Source organism: Hevea brasiliensis, chromosome 2 (genome assembly GCF_030052815.1).
Source record: "Hevea brasiliensis isolate MT/VB/25A 57/8 chromosome 2, ASM3005281v1, whole genome shotgun sequence".
NCBI classification, from domain to species: Eukaryota; Viridiplantae; Streptophyta; class Magnoliopsida; order Malpighiales; family Euphorbiaceae; genus Hevea; species Hevea brasiliensis.
The window spans coordinates 58010977-58016564 of record NC_079494.1 but is presented as its reverse complement, the minus strand read 5'-3'; the positions used below and the strand labels follow the sequence as shown (position 1 = coordinate 58016564).

Here is a 5588-nt window from a genome sequence, read left to right as displayed (position 1 = left end):
ATATATTTTTAAATTTATATTTATTATTTAAAATTTTAAAATTAATCAAATTAATTTTAAAATTTTAAATTAAATCTAAAATAAATTACAACATATTTATATCTTTGTTATGCGTCTTTAAGAGAGTCAGATAGTCCAGCCTCCAAATTTTTGCGGATGATTCAATCTATACTTTTTTCTGTCTCAAAGAAATCTCTTCGAAACGACCCCATGTAAGCAAATACTTTTTGTAATAAGGGTTTTGGTATTATCATTTGTGAAAAAAGAGGCAAAAAGAAAGAAAAAAAATTTACGTATTTGTAATTCATAATTCTGATTCTCTTCTTCAAATGCAAATAAAATGATCTTCCATTAGTTAATGGGTTTCAGTTTCTGTGTATTGGTTTCATTCTTTGTTTCGAACGTTTATTTGCTGCAAAATATTTGGGTTCATTTTTCGTTATTTTAAAAGTTGTATAATTTTCTTTTTAAGTTTTTGGGTTTGGATTTTTTATTATTAAACTATGGAATTTTTGTTAACTGGAGGGCCAGATTAAATGAGTGTAGATTGGGTCCATGTTGGATCTCTTTTGGTTTTTGTTTTATCGTTGTTGTTATCTTTTCTGTTTGATTTAATATACATATTTCTGTTATCCTGATCTTGGATTTTGTGTTTTGTGTTTTTTTCTTTTCATTTTTTTTCAGTTCTTTGGGATTGCTTTATGTTGAAGGAATTTAGATGTTAGAACATTGCCTTGGGCTTTAAAATTTGGTTCCTTTAGTTGGGATTTCATGGGTTGAACTCAAAGAATAATGGGTAGCTTGAGTGAAGATGGATATAGGTTTTTTGATGCAAATGAGGACATTGCATCAGTTTCTGATGGAAAATCCGATATTGTTGAGACATTTGATCCCCATTCTAGTTATGATAATTCAATTCCAAGTAGTCCTCATTATGAAGTATGGATGAAGAAACCCTTAAGTGTTGAGGAGCGGCGGAGTAAGTTCTTAAATTGGATGGGGGTAGGATTAGATCAAACTGCAAATAAGAGTTCTGTTGCATTACATAATATGGAAGGGGAGATTGATAGAATTAGAGAGAGTACTGGGGCTGTGTTGAGAAAATCAGTTTTTGAGGATGAGTTTTGTTCAACTCGGTCTACAATTTCATGTTGGTCTCATGAAAACTCCAATTTACTAGAGGAGTTGGATTCAACGGCAAATTTCGTATGTGGGGAGCGGACTCCTGGTGGGGTAATGGTGTGTAATGATGAAGTGAGCTTGGAACACTGTGTAACAGCTGATGAATCTGAGAACACTTCTGGACCATCTACCTCATTCAAACAACTTGTACAGACGGAAATTGAGGAACCAAGTCCTTTGATGGTTAACTCAAGAAGTGCGAAGAAACGGTGGTTGAGTAGATTGCGCTCCATAGCTTGTGTAGTGGATAAGCAACGAGAAGCTGAAAAACTGAGGCATGATGGTGATGACTTACTGTTGGAATACAGGGTACAGAGAGTTAGGGTTCACCAATGTGGGAAGCGGACAAAGGAACTTTCAGCTTTTTATAAGGGGCAAGATATACAGGCTCATGAGGATTCAATTCGGGCAATGAGATTCAGTCCTGATATCTTGCAAGTGCTGGAGAAGATAGAATTGTGAGGGTGTGGCAGATTCTGGAAGATGAGAGATCAAATGAACTTGACATTCCAGAAATAGATCCATCCTGCATATACTTCACTGTCAATCAACTGTCAGAGTTGAAACCCCTCTTTATTGATAAAGAGAAAACAGCTAAATCAAGGAGCCTGAGAAAAACATCGGATTCTGCTTTTGTCATTTTTCCTTCAAAAATTTTCCGTATATTGGAGAAACCATTGCATGAATTCTATGGACACAGTGGAGAGATATTGGATCTCTCCTGGTCAAAGGATCATGTAAGTTGCTAAGTGAAAGGGTGTTTTCTCTGACCTACCTAAAGGAATGTAATGTCAATAAAAAATTAAGTTTCTAGTTTGTTGTTGGTGCAGCATTTGCTGTCAGCTTCGGCGGATAAATCAGTTTGTCTATGGTGAGTAGGAAGTGACCGTTGCCTTCGAGTCTTTTCACATGGTAATTATGGTGAGCGTCTGTCTGGATTTTGCATTTCTTCTAAACATATAATTTGTTAGTTGATTTAATAGCCAATGTTTTTGGTATTTTTGGGTGGGTTTTTCGCCTCATCTATTGTCTGATAGATAATTATCTTTTCCTGATATTTCCTTTGTTTTTCTCCCTAATTATGATGCAGTAACATGTGTTCAGTTTAACCCTGTGGACAATAATTATTTCATGAGTGGTTCCTTAGATGGAAAGGTTCGCATTTTTGCAATTCCCAGTTGCCAAGTTGTTGATTGGACTGATATAAAAGAAATAGTTACTTCAGTGTGTTATCATCCAAATGGACAGGTTAGGTGATTCTAGTTGTTTTATCTTGTGGCTATAAGAATTTATTCAATAAAGTTAACTGAAGAAAAAATTACTGTGTTCCTCATGCAGGGAGGAGGGATTGTAGGATCCATAGGAGGCATTTGTCGCTTTTATAATATGTCAGGTATGCTTATTCAGATAACTAGCACCTAGCAGTCTTTACGGCATCAAACTGTTCCTTTTCCTTATAAAGGAGTCGTTTGGACTATATATTTTATCCTTGTTGAAATACATCTTGCATGATCAGTCTCTTAACTTCTAATTCTATGTGATTTTAGTAGTTTTAGGTGTGATGTTTTATTTGGTTCCAAATGTGTGTTTTCTAATTGCTTAATCCAATAGTTTTCATTTCTTTTGTGAGGAATTCTTGCCATTTTGCGTTTTACGTATTGTTTACCGTGTTGAGAGAGATTTAGTTTTGGGCAAGTGGAGAATAACATTTCTGTTTCTCGAAGGAATTACTGATGGATGGGATTCTACAATAAATAAAAGAGGAATAAAATCATCTGGTAGACAGTCTATGAATTGTATTTACATTAAATCTGACTGTTTAGACTATCAGATAAAAATCGCATGGACTGCATAAAGTTCAAATCTAGTTATGTTGTTTACATTCAAGTGAGACAACGGATCTTCAAGAAGAATGTGCACATTAAGCAGCAAGTTTTTGTTTTGCTTGGTTCAGACAGACACTTGCAACTGGATGCTCAGATATGTTTGCACAGTAAAAATTAGTCACCTTGCAAAAGGATAACTGGCTTGCAGGTAATTATCTCCTCCCCACCCTCATTTCATGTTGCTTTTTCTTCTCTCTCCATTCACATCTTGTTTTGAATTTAATCTCATTAAATTTCTTTGACGTCAGTTCCCCCCACAAGACTCAACCAAAGTAATGGTTACTTGTGCTGATTCACAAGTTAGAGTTCTAAAAGGTCTTAATGTGATTGGCAAATACAGGGGTATGCATCCTTTTCTTATTCTTAACTTTTCTTGACAGTGTTTTTGTTTCAGATAATTCTGATACTTAAGTAGCGAGATTGATTGCTTTTGATAATGCACGTATATTTTAAATTCAGTTGGCAAACCTCAGTGCTTGCTCCATTTCAGTTTGCAATGTGAATTATGCTTTATTCACTACAGTTTCTAAATTCTCCGAGTTTTCTCTTTAGGTCTAAAAAATGCAGCAAGCCAGATATCTGCGTGTTTTACTTCTGATGGAAAGCATATTATATCAGCTTGTGAGGATTCCAATGTATATATGTGGAATTGCATTGAGCAGGAAGAACATGTGCCTGCCCAAGCGAAAAAGGTAAGGTCTTGTGAGTGTTTCTCTACAAATGCATCAATTGCAATACCTTGGTGTGGCTTTCAACATGGGAACCCAGAAAATGGAGGGGGATTTCATGTACTAAATGATGATTCATCTGAAGCTATGCCATTTTCTTCACCAGCTGGTTTTTGTCTGAGCCAAGAATATTTTCTGGAATCCTTTCCCAAGGGTTCTGCAACTTGGCCAGAGGAAAAGCTTCCTTCTTCAAGCCTGTTGTCTACATCATTAGCAATGCACAAATCCCAGTACAAGTTTCTGAAAGCTTCATGTCAGAGTACAGCCACTTCTCATGGATGGGGTCTAGTCATCGTGACTGCAGGATGGGATGGACGAATCAGATCATTCCACAATTATGGGTTACCAGTATCTGTCTGAGATTTTAGTGGTTTTGTCTGAGATTTTAGTGTTTTGGCAGTGCTTCGGAGAATCAGAATTCATCCCTTTTTTTGGGATGTATGGTACCCCCCTTCCATTGGATTGCTGCAAATCTGGTGTTGCACGATCTTGCAGCGTGAACAGTTGCGGCAAGTCCAGATTTGAATGATTTATGCAGTATTGAGAGTATGAGCTGGGCGCTTCTCAGATATCGGGGCTGTATGGTAATGGAAGTGTATGATGAAAAGTGGCAGCATTTCTGTGGTTGCCATGTAATCAAGCTTGGGATGAGCAAGTGGCTGAGGTTAGCTTATATACCCAGTTTAATCTTACAATTTGTTGATTTGTTACGTTGTGAAACTTTTGTCTGCCAGTCCAGAAAAAGAAACGCAAGTCAGGAGAGACCAATTAGAGATATTTTCTCTCTATAATGGTGGTGGCAGTGGGACCTTTGTAGACCTTATTTCTTTGGCTCACTCAAATGGGAGGATGGAATCCAAAGCGGGTGGTTCAAGTTAATTTGGGAGAAAAAATGGTGGGCAACTTTGCCATTATAACTTGTTGGCTGATCTTAATGATTGAATTGTTTGTCTGCCATTTTAGAGCTCATGGTAGGGTCGTATTTGAAGTCCTGTTCCATTGAATGGCTTGTTTGGTTCGCTTATTATTCTTAACATCTGCAAGCCATCACCATTTTTGTCTGGTGAACACATTTCCATTCTAAAGTTTGTGGCTTTTGCTCAGTGATGTTGGCTGGCAGTCGACTATCCGATTATCGTGCCGAAAGCTGATAATCCCTTTTGGTCTTGCTAACAGAATTTTTTGTACATTTACTCTTAAAATTTATTCTAACATCACCTGGATTAGTTGGGCTGCTAGGTTTTAATCTTTTTTTTTTTTTTTTTCTGAAGGAAAATTTCTCCTTGGTCTAGCATACAACAGTTGTAGTTATGCAAGTAAAACCTGTTCAGTGGTTATTCATCCCTGTAAACTCTTTCTAGCTATGTCTTGGAAAATGAAATAGAAGCCAAAGATAATTGATGAGCATTTATGCAGATTATATACCAAAGACTGTCAATACCTTGGATTCTTGTGGCTTGGCATGTGTGAACTTTTACTCAAAATATAATGCTAATGAAAGCAAGGTTGCAGGTGCCATTCTCTTTTGTCAAGTCTCTTATTTTTGTCCATTATTGATAGGGGCCATGTTTGATATGAATCCATCACACAATTTGCTGGCTCAATTTGGATTTTATTTTTTTGTTTTATTTTTTCGTTTTTGATTAATAATTTATTTATTTCTATCCAATTGATAAAGAGGTTTATTCTTGGTTTGGAAGATTAATTCTCAAGTGTTAAATTATGACTCTAATTATAGTCAATTTAAAAATAACATTCATATGTGCATGTCTAATTATTTAATTTATTCAAA

At 36.0% G+C, this 5588-nt stretch overlaps 1 pseudogene; it reads left to right on the top strand.

Moving 5' to 3' along the window:
* The first annotated feature begins 245 nt into the window (after positions 1-245).
* LOC131173331 (uncharacterized) lies at positions 246-5296 on the top strand (annotated as a pseudogene).
* Positions 5297-5588: the final 292 nt, after the last annotated feature.